The 18912-nt window shown below is 38.2% G+C and overlaps 1 long non-coding RNA gene across 1 annotated transcript; it reads left to right on the top strand.

Annotated features, from left to right (window-relative positions):
- Window positions 1–739: 739 nt before the first annotated feature.
- Window positions 740–3353, top strand: LOC130728156 (uncharacterized). Its single transcript, XR_009015583.1, has 2 exons — window positions 740–1451; window positions 2561–3353. It is a non-coding gene; the product is annotated as an uncharacterized LOC130728156 (long non-coding RNA).
- The last annotated feature ends 15559 nt before the right edge of the window (window positions 3354–18912 follow it).

Genomic DNA, 18912 nt, shown 5'->3' with positions numbered 1-18912 from the left:
CTCTACTCACCCACACAAACAAACCAAACGAAACAAGATAAGGATCAACCAAAGGATCCAAAAAAGAAAAGTCCAAAGTACTCAACAAGAGAAAAAAATTACAAATGAAGAGAACTACAAATCACAAAAGAAAAAAATACAAAAGGAAATCCTAATATAAATGTACTAGAACAATCAATACAAATGTAAAATATGAAAAGAAAAAAGAGAAATGAACGAAGAAAGAAAAAGCAAACAAATGAGTATACGTGAACTTTTTTTTTACCGTAGTTTCTCACTCCTTGGAGAGAATGACAAGCCATATGAGGAATTGCCCCAAACTAGGAAGCGTGCTCTATGACAAGAGCATGGAAATGAGTAGAAGTGAAGAGCTTACCCAATGGAGAGAAGAAAGAAGTTTGGAGGACAAGATGATTGAGATTTGAGAATATGATTGTTGTGAATATGAACGTTGCAAATCTTTGTATTGGGGTCGGGTCCTCCTTTGGGTTTTGTTTTCTCTGTGTATTCCTTCACTTGATTGCTTCTTTCGCTGTGGGCCTCTTTTTTATTCTCCAAAAGCTAGAAATTGAGCATTTAATGTTTGTGATCGTTCTAAGTGCTTGGAAAATATCACTTGGATATTAGATTAGAGAAGAGTACTGAAAATAATAAATAAATAAATTTTTGTACTTTCTTTTCTCTTTCCATGAAAGCTTGACCTCGTACTTTCTTATGGTTCATTTTTTTAGTCCATAATAGAAGTCATTGTAGCTCTGACTTTATAGTTGTATGTTGTGGGTTTGATCAGAGACAATCCATCAGATGTAGCTTTTTATCAGACAAAAGCTTGATCTATGAAGTACTCGACAAAATGAGCTTTGTGGCCTGACTTAAAGATCTTTTTAAACCGGAGAAGATTTATGTTTTACTTATCATGTTTCACTGTCTTGAGATTATCACTGATGTGGAGAAGTGATGATGAAGCATAATAGCTCAAAGAAGGTATTTCATTTAAGTGCAAGCTCAGGGTTGACTTGAGATAGTGTGGTTCATTTGTCTTGAGATAACTCTTTGAATATTCATGTCTAGATGCGCTTCCTTCTTTAACCGTTTTGTCCTTGTTGTGCCAAGGCATCAGATGAAGCAAGTCTTTCATTTCTTATTGATCAGTTGTGTCTTGGGGTGTTTGATATCCGTTGAAGCTAACTCTCACCTGGAAAACATCCAATCTCATCAATTCAACACAGCCTTTGCTCAACCTCCTTCTCCCTCAACCTCCTTCTCTCACCTCAAATTAATTCAAGACAGCCCTTGTCATGAATAAAAGGAAATACGCTTTACTCTCATATTCCCCTTCTTCATCCAAGGCCCCTTCATCGGCGGCGCAAACAGAGTTAATTGCTTCATCGGCGGCGAAAACAGAGTTAATTGCTTCATCGGCGGCTTCTTCATCGACCCCTCCTTCAACGGTATCTTCATTATCTTCTTCATGATTTTTTTGCTCATTCTTCACAATCAAACATGCATGTATGAGTTCCTTTATTGCATTGATGTATGTGTTTTGTTTGAGCTTTGGCCTTTCGGTTTTAAGGCTTCATTTGATGTTTTGAGCCATTGGTTTAATGCCTTTCTCAGCATATGTGTTTTGTTGGTTCCCTTTGTTGTTGCTGTCTAAGATTTGGTATCTGTTTTTGTTTTTTGTTTTTTGTTTTTGTCAACTCAATTTGTTTAGATGGATTTGTTCTATTGAGAATTTTTCTGATTGATATTGCTGGTTTCTGAAATTGCACACAAAATGTTTGTGCAATTTCAGAATTGTTAAATTAGTTCTAAAATGTTAAATTTATAATTGTTAGACAAGATACAAGATGAACCAAAACAAGAAAGCAAGCTTCATTTGATGTTTTGAGCCATTGGTTTAATGCCTTTCTCAGCATATGTGTTTTGTTGGTTCCCTTTGTTGTTGCTGTCTAAGATTTGGTATCTGTTTTTGTTTTTGTTTTTTTTTTTGTTTTTGTTTTATGTGTCAGCTAGTTGAGCATGAGTAGGAATTGGCATGAGTTTTATGTCTCGAACCAAATTTGTTTAGATGGATTTGTTCTAGTACTGATGTGGATCAAAGTTCTACTCTATTAGAGTATATAGGTGATATGAAAATATTGGTTATGCTTAGTGTGTGTGTGCCAGCTGGAATGCCAGCTGGACACAGTTGTTAATTCTGTTTTGAACAGCTGTCAATTCTGTTAGAGGAACAGCTGTCAATTCTGTTAGAGGTTGTTACCATTCAGTTAGAGTTAGCTTAGCTGTTAGTTTAGCTTGTAGAGCAAGCTTCTTCAATCCTATATAAGGATTCAATCCTCATTGTATCGGTTAACAATTCATAGTGAATATTTCATATGCAAATCTTTTTCTCTTTCTCTGGTTTTCCTATTATACTCAACTCAATTTGTTTAGATGGATTTGTTCTATTGAGAATTTTTCTGATTGATATTGCTGGTTTCTGAAATTGCACACAAGATGTTTGTGCAATTTCAGAATTGTTAAATTAGTTCTAAAATGTTAAATTTATAATTGTTAGACAAGATACAAGATGAACCAAAACAAGAAAGCAACCTCTATTGGCTGGTCGCTCGATCATGACAAAATTCTTTTAAGAATTTTCATAAAAATGAAAAATTCTATTGGTCAGTTTGCCGATACTAGCCTGGATGATAAAAATACATGAGAATTGGCCACCGGATATTTTAATGAATTAAGCATTGGCCTATGCTTTACCAACTCTACAACCAAAACACTGAAAGAGGTTATTCAAAGACTCAGGTTTTTGAAAGGAAAAATAAAGCATTATAAAAAGGTAAGTGTAAGTTTCTATTCTTCTTCTTTCCTTCATGACACACTACACGCTACACACTAAACAATGTTTTCTTTTTGAAATGTTGGTCACTTAAAATTTTATTTTTTGTTTTATTCGATCAGAAATCAATAGAAATAGGAGTAGCTGCTTCCGTTCTATGGCCCCCAATGGACAAGGCCACCATGCTATTTGAAACTTTGAATTTGGTTATTCCAAATTTTCCTGGCAGTCCCGAACCGAGCAATCCTAGAACTTCCACTGATCCTTCTGCGCAAGATGGATGTGCATCTGGTTCCACTAGGACAGGAGATAACCATGTTGAATTTGTGAAGCTTGTTCGGATATCAGTAAAGAGGAAGTCTAATTTTTTTTTCTGCTTTGTTTTCTATTGTAGATCACACCATAGAGGGAGCATGCTTTGGTGATTGTATTTGTTCAATCTCGTTGTGTCAATTGTCTACCTCGTTTGGTAAAACTTGTCATATTAACTATCTTTTCCAGCTACATCTTGTTATGATTTTATTTCATAACACAACAATTTCACACTCTTTAATTTGATTCGCTCCACAATGTTCACGTGTTTATTTACGGATGTTCACGTGTTTATTTATAAAACTAAGTTGTTTGCGGACCCTTAAGTTTCGAGGTCGAAACTATTTTAAGGGGGGTAATATTGAAAGACCCGGATTATGTTTTAATTATTTATGTGGACGAATAATAATATTGGAGTGGTGGTGAATTATAAGTTAAAATTATGTAATATGGAGAGTGGAAAATTATTATTATTGAAATAATAATTAATTTCATTTTTGGAAATAAATATTTTCAAGAGATTTTGACCTAGAAATGGTGTTGGACGTGTTGCTGGGAGGCCAAGCAAGGTGATGGCCGAATTTCCCATGCGTAGATAAGGAAAAGATCTTGTTTGGATTGGTTTTGGAGAAAATCTTGGTTTGAAGAGAAAATCTTGGTTTGATTTGATGTGATAGGGTTTGTTTTAGGGAAAAATATTATCTCCTTTAATTTTTAAATGAGCATATTCAGTTTCTCTTTGATATAAGGGCTGAATATATCTTTTATATCTCAATAATTAGAAGATTTCATTGAGAATTGTGGAGATATGAGATTTGAAATCAAGTTGGGCCTTGTGTGTGTGTTGGCCGTGTGATTAGGGTTTTCTCATTCACTCAGTTCTGAATTAGAAACCTAGAGCATCACCTTTCACGTGAAAAAGGAAAAAAATAGAAGAGAGAAAGAAAGAGAGGAGTCGCCCCTTCACCACCCTAGCCGCCGCCGCACCACAAGGAGAAGAGGGAGAGACCGTGAGCGAGAGAGAGCTTGCGTGGAAGGAGAAGAAGCAGCTTGGATAGTAGTTGTGGTCTCTTCATCAAGCATCCTTCTCTTTCACCCTATTTCATTCAAGGTAAGGGCTTGTTCAGTTAGGGCTTTATTGTTTTGTGATGTTGTGATTCTTGGCATACTTTTATGAAATCTTGTTGAGTGTTGTTGGTTCTGGAAACTAAAGCATGTTATGAGACACATGTTAACTGGATTTTTGCTGTTGGAATATAGCCTTAAACCTTGTGCTTAATTGGTTTATAAATTAATTTAGAGGCGGAAGTTTCTCTGCCAGTTTTCTGTACTGGTCAACGGGTGATAATAGGCCCTGAAGTCCGCTGACCAGTACAGAAAACTAGCAGAGAAGCTTCCTTGAATGAAATAGGGTGAAAGAGAAGGATGCTTGATGAAGAAGGAAGACCACAACTACTATCCAAGCTTCTTCTTCTCCTTCCACGCAAGCGCTCTCTCTCGCTCACGTTCTCTCTCTCTTCTCCTTGTGGTGCGGCGGCGGCTAGGGTGGTGAAGGGGCGGCTCCTCTCTTTCTTTCTCTCTTCTATTTTTTCCTTTTTCACGTGAAAGGTGATGCTCTAGGTTTCTAATTCAGAACTGAGACGCCCTGGGCCGACGAGGGCGAGGAGTGATCGCCGGTGCAGTGGGGCACGGACAAGGAGCGGCTCCTGGCAGGCTTTTAGGCGGAGGGGCACATGAACGAACCGATCTCACACCCGAACAAGAGGTATTCCGAGACTGTATAGGGATGGACTATACAGTTGAGAAGGGCATAAAAGATTTGATTGGTACTACTCATAACAACAAGATGCATCTTCTTTTCGGGAGCCCAACTCATAAAAACTCCATGGTTAAATGTGCTTGCCTTGGTGCAATATTGGGATGGGTGACCTCCTGAGAAGTTTTCCCAGGAAGCGCGTAAGTGAGGATAAAGCGCGCTGAAAAGACTCGTGTTGTTACAGTGAGGCCAGTCGTCAGATCAGGATGTTACAAATTTATGATGGGTGACCTCCTGAGAAGTTTTCTCGGGAAGTGCGTGAGTGAGGACAAAACGCACTGAAAAGACTCGTGTTGATACGGTGAGGCCAGTCGTCATATCGGGATGTTACATAAATCTTCACCATCTTCACCCCCTTCACAAGTTTTAATTCCTTCTCCTCATTCACCTTCACCAACGTATACTTTTTTATCCTCCTCATCTAATCTATCTCCTATTCCACTTTCTAATTCTTTTCCACCTCTACTTTCTGCTCCTCCATTCTGCCTATACTCAAAGTCTGCCTACGCATCCTACGTTTACCAAATCTAACGCTGGTATATTCAAACTCGAACCTCATCCCACTCATTTGTTAACTATCCAGTGCTTATGCTTCCTATTTAAGACACAATACATAAAATTTTAACTAGCTGAGCCATATCATCTAATGTTTTCTCCAAATAAGGACTCTACACATACACATATACAGTCAATAGAATTAGCTGGCAGAATTAACAGCCAGCATCCTGCATTTATTTACAGCTGTAATTCTGTAATTCTATCATTATTGTAGAGCTATAATTATGTAATTCTGTAATTAGAATAGGCTAGCTGTAGGATAGCAGTTATAGCAATTTAGCAGATTTTCAGGGATTGTATTATGCTATTTATATCAGAATCCTCCAGCAGGAGAATACACAGTTCAAAGTTCAAACCTATGTTCTTTTCAGAGTTTACATGTGAGAATAAATTATTCACTAGCAGCAAAATGAGGGGAAAAGAAAAGACATGAAACCTGATACCACGGATCAAAACGAAGATGAAAGTCGTGACGTGATCTGGAAAGCTAAGGACAATATCCAATTTCAGGGGTTCGGGAAAATGCACAATCTATAAAAAAATCAAAGTAAATATAAATCAATCTCTTAAGAAATAAAATTAACGGTAAACTAAATAAACATATAGAACAAACAGCCAACAGTAATTGTGCGAGATCATGAGCATAAACAAAATAAGAGAAAACAATTTTAGTCAAAATCATGTGTTACAAACCTTATCGTAGTACTTCACATACACCACATCATATATGTTGAGTTGTTGCTGTATCTCGGTCAATGCTTTTCATATAGACAGCCCTACACAAAAGAAGAAAACGGTCTAAGCTAATACTGTGCAAAACATTTTCAGTGTTTGGTAGGGGGAATGGAGAGAAGAGGGAAATTTTAAAACTATCATGTTTGGTTCAAATTTTGGGAGGAAGGGAGGGAATTGGGAGGGGCCAAAACTCATTCTAATTTAATTTTGGTTCCCCTCAAAAATTGGGAGATTTGGGAAGGGAGATAAATTGTGTTGACTAAAATGTCCTTCCTCATTTTTGAAACTAAAACTTTTTTTGAAAATGAGTGCAATAAAAGTAAAATAGTTTTAAAATACCAAACATAGCTTCAATGTATATGGGGGCAAAATGCAACATAAAAATACACATTCACCTCATCTCCTTCTCCTCATTCACCATCCCACTAACAAAACACGGTATAATTTAGAACCTCTTCCCTCATCTCCTTTAGAATCCCTTGCACAGTGCCCCTCCCCACCACTAAAGACTAAACCAAACATAGCTTCAATGTATATGGGGGCAAAATGCAACATAAAAATACACATCATCCAGATGAATGATGAATAGCAAAGAAATAAAAGTCGGCAAAAATCGAATAATATACTTCAACCATACATTTCAATTCTAAGATAAAACACAATTCAACCACACTCATGCGTAAACTTATAAAAAAATTTAAAAAATTCCATTTTACAAGAATAACAAATCAATAATATAAATAAGCAGGGAGGGGAGACAAGACATAGAGCATATTAATGCCATGGTACCTTGGGACGTGCCTCTAAAAGTTTCGCCATCTTTAATGCAGTGGAATTCTGCTGCTGTACACGGAAATGCAGCGTTTTCATGCCTCTGATCAATAGCTAGGACGCATTCTGTGAAGACATTTGCACAATGTCAGGCAATATAATCAATTACAATATCCTTCCATGGAAAATACTTCCATAATGTATAAGCCAAAGCTCAGCTTTGTGGAAATGACTTACCGTGTTAATAGCTCCCCCCAAAATATGATGCAAATTTCGAATTTGTGACACCAGTACAAGAGAAGCACTTATGGAACCACGAAGGGCCTGAAAACGAATAAAACATATTTTTAGCGACCAGTAACTGAAATGAAAAATATTTCCAAGTTATTATCAATTAAATTTTAATGAACATGTTGACTAACATCGTAATGTCCACCCATGTACTTTGTTAAAGAGTGCACACTAAGATCAGCCCCAAGGGCAAGGAATTTCGGGTTCAAAGGTGTTGCAAATGTACCATCAATGCATAAAACAAGAAGCATAATTCAAACTTTGTATCAGATAAATAAAAATCAAGTGGAAGATAACAAAGAAAGAAACAGAAAAAACAAGAATATAATCTGTTGAACATATAGCTCAAAAGGCTTCTGGTGTATGCATTATAAAGCTTACCTGTGAGGATGCACAAAAAGGAATGTGCTGAGAGCCAACTAAGAAGTACAATTCATCCGCAGCTACATAACAGAGAAAGAACTGTATTAGACACCAATGTTTCAGCACCTAGTCAAAATGGGCTGTTGAAATTCTAACTGAATTGTAAACTGAATTGTATTTCTGAAAAGTTGAGTTACAATGAATAGCATTTAGCTATTTATAGAATCAGAGAAGCTTGCGTAGCAAGCTGTTACTAAGAGAGAGAGAGAGAGAGAGAATCAGTTACACAGTAACTGATTCTGTTACACCTAATAACTAATTCTGTCTGTTACTAAGAGAGAGAGAGAGAGAGAGAGAATCAGTTACACAGTAACTGATTCTGTTACACCTAATAACTAATTCTGTTACAGATTGACATGTCAGCAATGCCATGTCAGCATGTGACTACATATATCCTAATACACCCCCTCAAACTGAAGGTGGGTGAGAAACTAGTTTCTCAGTCACATTAAGTTTGCTTCTAAGGTCTTCAAAACGAGTAGGAGAAAGTGCTTTGGTGAAGAGGTCAGCAAGCTGATCAATGGAAGGAACATGATGAACAAACAAAGACTTATTCAGCACCTTCTCTCTAACAAAGAAAATGTCAAGTTCCATATGTTTGGTGCGGGTATGCAATACTGGATTATGAGTTAATGCAACAGCTCCCATATTATCACAGAAAATTCTGGGAACTGTGAAGGGAACATGCAGCTCTTGTAACAATGATTGAATCCATAGCAACTCAGCTGAGGTATTAGCAAGACTCCTATATTCTGCTTCAGTACTAGACCTGGCTACCAAAGTTTGCTTCTTAGAGGTCCAAGAGACAAGATTAGGACCAAAGAAAACACATGACCCTGAGGTGGATCTCCTGTCATCAGGATCAGATCCCCAATCAGCATCACAGTATGCCACTAGAGCTACTGGAGAATGCAGAGAACAAGGCTTGATATGCAAGCCATGATGAATTGTACCCTTTAGATACCTCAATATCCTCTTAACTGCCTTCCAATGTTCCTCCAAGGGCTGACTGAGAAATTGACACACTTTGTTGACTGAAAAGCTTATTTCAGGTCTGGTAAGAGTGGCATATTGCAAGGCCCCAACTATGGACCGATAGAGTGTAGGATCTGCAAAATAATCTGCTCCATGCTTGCTTAGTTTGGCACCACTGACCATAGGTGTAGAGATGCCTTTAGCTTCAGCCATGTCTGCTCTTTCAAGAAGATCACCAATGTATTTGGTCTGAGTAAGTAGGAGAGACCTATCTTGCAAGTGATGGACTTGAACACCAAGAAAATAGTCTAACTGACCCAATTGTTTTAAAGCAAATTCAGAATTAAGCTTTTGAACAATCTCTTGAATAAAGGGCAGAAAATTCCCTGTGATAATGATGTCATCTACATAGACCAAAATATAGATGATACTTGACTTATGATGGAAAGTAAAGAGGGAAGGATCACAACAGCTTGCCCTGAACCCAAATTTGATTAGAGCTGTCTTCAACCTATCAAACCAAGCTCTTGGAGCCTGTTTGAGCCCATATAAAGCTTTGTTCAGCTTGCAAACTAGGGTCTTGTCTGAACTTTGAAAACCAGCAGGCTGCTGCATATATACTTCTTCTTGGAGGGCACCATGAAGAAAGGCATTATTCACATCAAGCTGGTGAATATGCCACTGTTTAGACACAGCCAAGGTAAGAATCAAACGAATTGTAATAGGTTTAACTACAGGAGAAAAAGTTTCTGCATAGTCAAAACCTTTCACTTGATGGTATCCCTTAGCCACAAGTCTGGCTTTATACCTATTAACTGAGCCATCAGCATTTTCCTTTATTCTAAACACCCACTTGCACCCTATAGGATGTCTTCCCTTGGGAAGAGGCACCAAAGTCCAAGTATTGTTGGTCATGAGAGCTTCATATTCAGACTTCATAGCTGCCAACCACTTAGGGTCTTTAAGAGCATGCTTAGTGGTTGTAGGTTCTGCCTGTGCTAGAAGCAAAGTGGGAAAAAGCCTTGGCATAACAATGCCAGACTTTGCCCTGGTTTGCATGGGATGCACATTAACCACTGGTGGAGGCTGAGAAGACTCAGTGGCAGGGACTGAATTGGAAGGTGCAGATGCACTGGTTGCTGAACCAGAACCAGGAACTGGAGCTGCTGGAGTGGCAGAACTGTTGACTGCAGAAGCTGGACTCTGCTGTGGAGACTGAAGTGATGCAGGAGATACTTGAGATGTGCTGCCAGTAGACTGGGAAGATTGGTGACTAAGAACTGGTTGCTGCACATGAGGCACAGAAGTAACAACAGGAATAATAGAGGAAATATGTGCATTATTGGAATCAGGACAAGGAGGAGAAAATAAAGTGGTGTATGGAAACTTGAACTCATTAAATTTAACATCTTTAGAGATGTAAATTCTACCATCAGCTGCTAGGCACTTATAACCTTGATGAGAGGAGGAATAGCCAAGAAACACACACTCCTTAGACCTAAAGGACAATTTAGAGGAATTGTAAGGCCTAAGATGAGGATAGCATGCACTTCCAAACACTCTAAGGATAGAATAATCAGCAGGAGTGTTGAAAAGCTTATGGTAAGGACTGATGTTATCCAAAACAGGAGTAGGTAGTCTATTGATTAAGAAGGTAGCAGTAAGAAAAGCATGGTCCCAGTAGGAAGTAGGCATGTGAGCACAAGCTAGAAGAGACAATCCAGTTTCTACAATATGGCGATGCTTCCTCTCAACACTACCATTTTGATGGTGTGTATGAGGACAAGTAAGCCTATGATTAATGCCTAGTTTCTGAAAATATGGGACTAAGGGTTTGAATTCAGTGCCACCATCTGTTTGAACAGATTTGATTTTTAAACTAAACTTCAATTCAGCCATAGCTTGAAATTGAAGAAAAACAGAACTGGTATCAGACTTCCTCTTAATTGGATAAATCCATGTAAACCTTGAATAAGCATCAACACAAGTGAGAAAGTAAAGATAGCCAGCAGAAGACTCAATGGAGGCAGGACCCCATAAATCAGCAAAAATTAATTCTAAAGGTGCAGTATATATAGTAGTAGAGGAAGATGAAGGCAATCTATGAGACTTTGCAACACAACAAGATTGACAAATGTTATATTTTGATTTATGAGGAACTGGTATCTTACAAGTGGATAGTGCTAATTGCAGAGCCTCATGATGAGGATGCCCTAATCTAGAATGCCACAAGTCATAAGCTGTGGGACTAGGTACATTATTTGAAACTGAAACAGAAGAAGTAACTGCAGAAGATGCAGGCTTGGACACTGAGAAGGCAGATGGGGCAGAAACTGGAGGAGAACCCTTGTTGAATGTTGAAGAGTGCATGCCATCAAAGGAATATAAGCCATCTGGACCAAGAGAGCCTCGGAGAAGAGTCCTAAAAGTATCCTGAGATTTAACAGTGCAATGAAAAGGGTGAAACTCAAAGAAAACACCATTATCCTTTGCAAATTTGCTAACACTAACCAGGTTTTTAGTAATATTAGGAACTAACAATAGGTTTTTAAGTTGAAGAGTAGTGTGTGTGTGAAAGGGAGAAGAAAAGGTAGCTGAACCAATGGATGTGATAGGCAAACCTTGACCATTTCCCATGTACACTTGATCATTCCCAGTCACTGACACACAATCGGAAACTGCAGAAGCATCATGAGTAACATGATGAGTTGCACCTGAATCTGGAAACCAATTTCCTAGAGTGGAAGGTGCAGAAGTTAGCATAGCTTGTGGTGCACGAGGCTGTGGTGGTGGAGCTCGAGGATGGAAGCCAACACCAAAGGTGGATGATGCTGGAGAAGCATATCCATAGCCAGGGGCAAACATTGCACCAGATGCAAGGGGAAAACCAGATCCACCAGCAAAAGGCATGCCAAACTGTGCAGGTGCACCAAAAGGTTGAAATCCACGAAAAGGTGAGTATCCAAACTGAGGCATCATGCCATAAGATGAGCCAAAACCATAAGGAGAAGGCATAGGTGTGTTGGAAGACACGTTTGGCTGAGCATTCTGTGCAGGGGAAGCAGAGTTGCCTCGATGATAGCAGATGCTAGCATCATGACCATACTTATGGCAGATCTGACACTGAACTGAAGATCGATCACCACCGCGTCCACGGTTGTTGTAACCACCACGTCCACCGCGTCCACGGTTGTTGTAGCCTCCGCGATCGCGATTGTCACCGGAGCGAGAACGATCATCATCGCGATCTTCATATGCACGATCCTCTGAATCAGTGCGAGAGGCGTAATGAACCTCAGATGCGACTGATGAAGGCGGAGGAGGCGGCGCTGGCGATGGCGCAGGAAGTGGCGCAGACGGTGGCGCTTGCGGTAGCGCTGACGGAGGCGCAACTGCCTGAGCAAGGAAAGCAGACGGAGAAGTCGCAGGAGTCTGACGCGAACGCATACGCTCCAAACGTGCTTCGTGTGCGATGACCATAGCTTCAGCTTGCGAGATCGAGCACGGAAACTCGCGACTACTCACAATAGTCATGAGATGACTATACTCCTCAGGAAGGCCATCGAAAATCGCTTCAAGATGCTCACGATACGTAACCGGATCTCCAATCGAGATCAAAGCGTTCACAATGGATTTGATACGCTTCAGATAATCGGAAGAACTCTTCGATCCTTTGGTGATGGATCGCAACTCAGATCTGAGTTGTGTGGACTGAGCAAGCGAGTGTGCGTGGAAGAAATCAAGCACTGCTTCCCAAACCTGCCATGACTGAGTACAATTCACAACAGTAGGAAGAACAGTAGGTGAAAGAGACGATAGAAGCCAAGTGAACAACGCTGAATCCTGTTGTTCCCAGGCTTGATACGCAGGATTTTCAACCACATTCTCACGATCCTCATCAGTGAGAAAACGAAGAGGAATCTGCGGTGCTGTGAGAAAACTCTGCAAGCGATGAGTTCTCACAATTCCTTCTACGTGTTGCTTCCATGAGAGGAAGTTCGTATCATCAAGCTTCAAGGTGAGCTTGTGAACCAGAGAAGAAGCACTCAACGATGGTTGAGCCACTGGCACAGGAGCTTCTGGAGCTTCACCAGCCATGGTGAAGAAGAAGAGAAACCAGAGAAAAAAGATCAAGGATCGTTCCCTGCTCTTGATACCATGTTGAAATTCTAACTGAATTGTAAACTGAATTGTATTTCTGAAAAGTTGAGTTACAATGAATAGCATTTAGCTATTTATAGAATCAGAGAAGCTTGCGTAGCAAGCTGTTACTAAGAGAGAGAGAGAGAGAGAGAATCAGTTACACAGTAACTGATTCTGTTACACCTAATAACTAATTCTGTTACAGATTGACATGTCAGCAATGCCATGTCAGCATGTGACTACATATATCCTAATATGGGCAGACAGAGTTTCCCCAAGAAGAAATAAACAAAAGAAGTCAAATTAAAAATGCAAAGAAGCCAAACCTGAGTATGAACCTCTTCCATGTAAATGCTGCCAGAACTAATGGAGGAGCAGAAGCCTTCTCCATTCAGGACCACACACCAACCTTCATACCGGATCATAAATAGAAACACGACACCTTACAAGTGTGGTCTTCATCAGGAAACTCTAATGCCAATTCAACTTTCATAATGAAAAGTAACAAAGTTAACATATTAGAAAACTAAAAGCAATGTTTCAATTTCAATATGATATACACCCCCAATCTTGATAGAAGTCTGTAAAACAGAGTGTAAATGCCTTTATCCTTATCGAGAACTCCAGCAACAAAAATCCAAGATGATATACCTCCTCTATCTTGACCAGAGCTTAGAATGATACAAGGCATAAGAGCTGCAGCACACAAGAGGCTGGAACCTTAAATCTTTATAATCCCCAGGTACTAGCTTATCAAGTGCTTATCCTTTTAATTAAGAGACAGTAATTAAAAACATTATCTGACCCTTGAGATCTCTTGTTTTCTCCAAATAAGAACTCTACCAAAACACATAAACATACTCACTTGAGAATCGATCAATCTGAGGCAGCAAAGTGAAAGAAGATGAAAAGACAGGAAACCTGAGATCAGGGATCAAAAACTAAATGAAAACTTAGATCTGGAAATCTGGAAAGCAAATAAAAATATCCAACTTCAGGGGTTCCTGCAAATGCACAAATTAAAAGAAATCAAAGTTAATATAAATCAATCACTTCACCAAATAAAGCAGACAATCAATTAAACAATAATAGAGAACAAACAGCTATCAATATTTATATAAATTTACGAGCATAGAAAACAGAGGAGACATAAAATGAAGTTATTTTCAGATGTTACAAAGCTGATCATAGTACTTCACATGCACCACATTGTATGCTGCAGCACAATCTAAGCAAATGCTTCAAATACGTTAAATAAAAACATCTCACGAACAAACGTGAGAAAATAGATTTGAAGATAAGTATAGGAAACAAATGAAAATAGGTGTTATTCAATAAACAAATATAAAAATATGATTATTCAGCAAACAAATGGAAAAACAAAAAGATTAGTTTCTAGGTAAACAAGTGGCAAAAAAAAATTTATTTTTATGCGGACAAAATGAAAGAAACAGTTTTACCCAAGAAAATGGAGAAACAATTATGTAACAAGCGTTTTAATACAAAAAGTATTGTTATGCAACCAAATATAAAAACATATCATGCAAGCAAACGGTAGTTTAAGCAAACAAAACAAAAGCAGATGTTTAAGGGAAAAAATTAAATAAAAAAGTAGTTTAAGCAAACCAATGCAAAAACAAAAGTAGTCTCTACAAACAAATCCTAACCAAATAATTCTCTAAGGATGTTAAATTTCATGAGACCAAATTTCTTCTTTCACCATTTCACTTCTTATCCCACAATTACTCAACTTTGAGTTATTCCTCCTATCCTCCTAATGCTCATCCTTATACTGCTCCTCTCATCCTCTTTCCAATGTTTCTCTACCTTCTCCTCATTCACCTTCACCATCTTCGCCATCTTTTTCTTCTTTATCCCTGTCTATTCCATCTCTTATTCCATATCTAAGTCTCTAGAGATGTAAAATTCATGAGTCTGAAATTCCTTCTTTCATCAAGTCACCTCATTCAAGAATAACTCTTCTTCGCCAACTTATACTCTCCTTGGAGTGATTCCTCCACTCCACCAACTTCTCTTTCAATTTCTTCAACACATCTAATCCAACTCAATAAAAAACCACTTCACCTTCAACAACAATTACTCACCGTGGAGTGATTCCTCCTCTCTTATCTTCGCTCCCACATTTATGTTCCTTCTCCTCATTCACTTTAACCAATTTCTGTTTTTCTTCCACACATCTAATCCATCTCTTATTCTACTTTCTAATTCTCTAAATATGTTAAATTTCATGTCTTCAAATTTCATTCTCTTACCACTTCACCTCCTTCAAAAATAACTTCTTCAACAATTACTCACCTAGTAGTGATTCCTCCTCGCCTATTACCTCTCATCCTTTTACTGAACCATCAATTCTTAATACTTGATCTAAATCTTCACTCTTTCTTACTCCTTCCCATGTATCACTTCTTTCTCCTCATTCACCTTCACCAACATCTCCTTCTTCTTCTTTTTCCCCATCTAATCCATCTTATATTGCTCCTTCTATTTCTATACACATGTTAAATTTCATGAGTCTGAATTTCGTTCTTTCATTACTTCCCCTCATTCAAAAATCACACTTCTTCGTCAACTTATACTCTCCTTGGAATGACTCCTCCCCTCCTCCTCCTGCTTATTGTTATACTGCCCCTTCAATTCTTAATAGTTCACTGGAATCTTCATTCTCTCCTCATCCATGCCATGTTTCTCTTACTTCTCCTCATTCACTTTCACTAACTTTTCCTTATTTTTCTTCTTTCATTCACATAATACATCTTCTATTCCACTTTCTAATTCTCTAAAGATGTAAAGTTTCAAGTGTCCAAATTTCTTTCTTTCACCACTGCACCTCATTCTAAAATCACTTCTTTTTATTCTTAAAAAATTACTCACCTTGGGCTTGGAGTGATTCCTCCAACAGGTCATACTTATACTTCCCCTTCATTTCGTAAAGGTTCACTTGAATCACCACTCTCTCCTCTTCCTTCCCATGTTTCTCTTCCTCTTTCTCCATCACTTTCACAAACTTCTCTTTCTTTTTCTTCTGCCACTCGTCAAATTCATCTCCTATTCCACTTTCTAAATCTCTTGACATGTTAAATTACATGAGTCCATATTTCCTTCTTTCACCACTTCACATCCTTAAAAAATCACTTCTTCTCCAAGAATTACTCACCTTGGGAAGATTCTCCTCGCCTCTTACTGCTCATCCATATACTGGTACTTTAACTTTTAAGGTTTCACTTGAATCATCACACTCTCATCCTCCTTCCCATTCTTCAGTTCCTTCAACTAATCACCTTAACCAACTTCTCCTTCTTCTACTTCCTCCTCATCTAATCCAACTTTTCTCCTATTCCACTTTCTAATTCTGTGCAGATGTTAAATTTCACTAGTTCAAATTTACATCTTTCATCACTTCACCACCTTTAAAAATCACTTCATCTTCTCCAACTATGATCTACTGTTCACCCTTATACTACTCCTTCAATTCTTCATGGTTCACTTGAATCCTCACCATCTCCTCCTGTTTACCCATGTTTCACTTCCTTCTCCTTATTCACCTTCACCAACTTCTCCTCTTACTTTGGCCTCCCCATTTAATACATCTTACCTCTTTCTAATTCTGTAGACATGTTAAATTTCATGATTCCCAACTTCCTTCTTTCATCACTTCACCTCATTCCAAAATCACTTTTCTACGCCAACTTATGCTCTCCTCGGAATGATTACTCCTCTCCTCTTACTGCTCATCGTGATACTCCTCCTTCAATTCCTAATGTTTCACTTGAATCTTCACTCTCTTCTCTTCCTTCCCATGGTTCTATTCATTCTCCTCATTCACATTCACCAAATTCTTCTTTTTCTTGTTTCATTCATCTAATCCATCTCCTCTTCCACTTTCTAAATTTCTAGAGATGATACACTTCATGAGTCCAAATTTCCTTCTTTTACCACTTCACCTCCTTCAGAAAACACTTCCTCTCCAACTATTACTCACCTTGGAGTGGTTCCTCCTCTCCTCCTACTGCTCGTCCGTATACTGCTCCTTCAATTCATATTGGTCGACCTAAATCTTCACCCTCTTCTCCTCCTTCACAAGTTTTAAATCCTTCTCCTAATTCACCTTCACCAACGTATACTGCTTTTTTATCCTCCTCATCTAATCTATCTCCTATTCCACTTTCTAATTCTTTTCCACCTCTACTTTCGGCTCCTCCAATCTGCCTATCAACGTATACTGCTTTTTTATCCTCCTCATCTAATCTATCTCCTATTCCCCTTTCTAATTCTTTTCCACCTCTACTTTCGGCTCCTCCAATCTGCCTATACTCAAAGTCTGCCTACCATCCTACGTTTACCACATCTAAAGCTGGTATATTCAAAATCGAACCTCATCCCACTCGTTTGTTAACTATCCAGCGCGTATGCTACCTATTTAAGACACAATACATAAAATTTTAACTAGTTGAGCCATATCATCTAAGGTTTTCTCCAAATAAGCACTCTACACATACACATATACATTTGAGAATAAATTATTCACTAGCAGCAAAACGAGGGGCATAGAAAAGACATGAAACCTGATACCACGGATCAAAACGAAGATGAAAGTCATGACGTGATCTGGAAAGCTATGGACAATATCCAATTTCAGGTGTTCGGGAAAATGCACAATCTATACAAAAATCAAAGTAAATATAAATCAATCTCTTAAGAAATAAAATTAACGGTAAACTAAATAAACATATAGAACAAACAGCCAACAGTATTTGTGCGAGATAGTGAACATAAACAAAATAAGAGAAAACAATTTTAGTCAAAATCATGTGTTACAAACCTTATCGTAGTACTTCACATACACCACATCATATATGTTGAGTTGTTGCTGTATCTGGGTCAATGCTTTTTATATAGACAGCCCTACACAAAAGAAGAAAACGGTCTAAGCTAATAATGTGCAAAACATTTTCAGTGTTTGGTAGGAAAATGGAGAGAAGAGGGAAATTTTAAAACAATCATGTTTGGTTCAAATTTTGGGAGGAAGGGAGGGAATTGGGAGAGGCCAAAACTCATCCTAATTTAATTTTGGTTCCCCTCAAAAATTGGGAGATTTGGGAAGGGAGATAAATTGTGTTGACTAAAATGTCCATCCTCATTTTTGAAACTAAAACTTTTTTTTGAAAATGAGTGCAATAAAAGTAAAATAGTTTTAAAATACCAGAGGGAAATTTCCCCTCCCTTTCCTTCTCCTCTCCTCCCTTTCCCTCTAACCAAACAAGGTAAGATTTAGAACCTCTTCCCTCATCTCCTTTAGAATCCCTTGCACGGGACCCTCCCCTACTCTAAAGACAAAACCAAACATAGCTTCAATGTATATGGGGGGAAAATGCAACATAAAAATACACATCATCCAGATGAATGATGAACAGCAAAGAAATATAAGTCTGCTAAAATCGAATAATATACTTCAACCATACTTTTCAAATTTCATATAAAACACAATTCAATCACACTCATGCGTAAGCTTATATAAAAATTTTAAAATTTCATTTTACAAGAATAACAAATCAATAATATGAATAAGCAGGGAGGGGAGACAAGATATAGAGCATATTAATGACATGGTACCTTGGGATGTGCCTCTAAAAGTTTGGCCATCCTTAATGCAGTGGAATTATGCTTCCGTACACAGAGATGCACCGTTTTCATGCCTCTGATCAATAGGTAGGATGCATTCTGTGAAGACATTTGCACAATGTAAGGCACAATAATCAATTACAATATCCTTTCATGGAAAAGCTTTCCATAATGTATCAGTCAAAGCTCAGCTTTGTGGAAATGACTTACCGTGTTAATAGCTCCCCCCAAAATAAGATGCAAATTTCGAATTTTTGACGCCACTTCAAGAGAACCACTTATGGAACCACCAAGGGCCTGAAACCGAATAAAACATATTGTTAGCCACGATTAACTGAAATGAATAATATTTCCAAGTTATTATCAATTAAATTTTAATGAACATGTTGACTAACATTGGGATGTCCACCCA

Source organism: Lotus japonicus, chromosome 1 (assembly GCF_012489685.1).
Source record: "Lotus japonicus ecotype B-129 chromosome 1, LjGifu_v1.2".
Lineage (NCBI taxonomy): Eukaryota > Viridiplantae > Streptophyta > Magnoliopsida > Fabales > Fabaceae > Lotus > Lotus japonicus.
The sequence above is the reverse complement of the archived record's forward strand: the minus strand, read 5'-3'. Positions and strand labels throughout refer to the sequence as shown.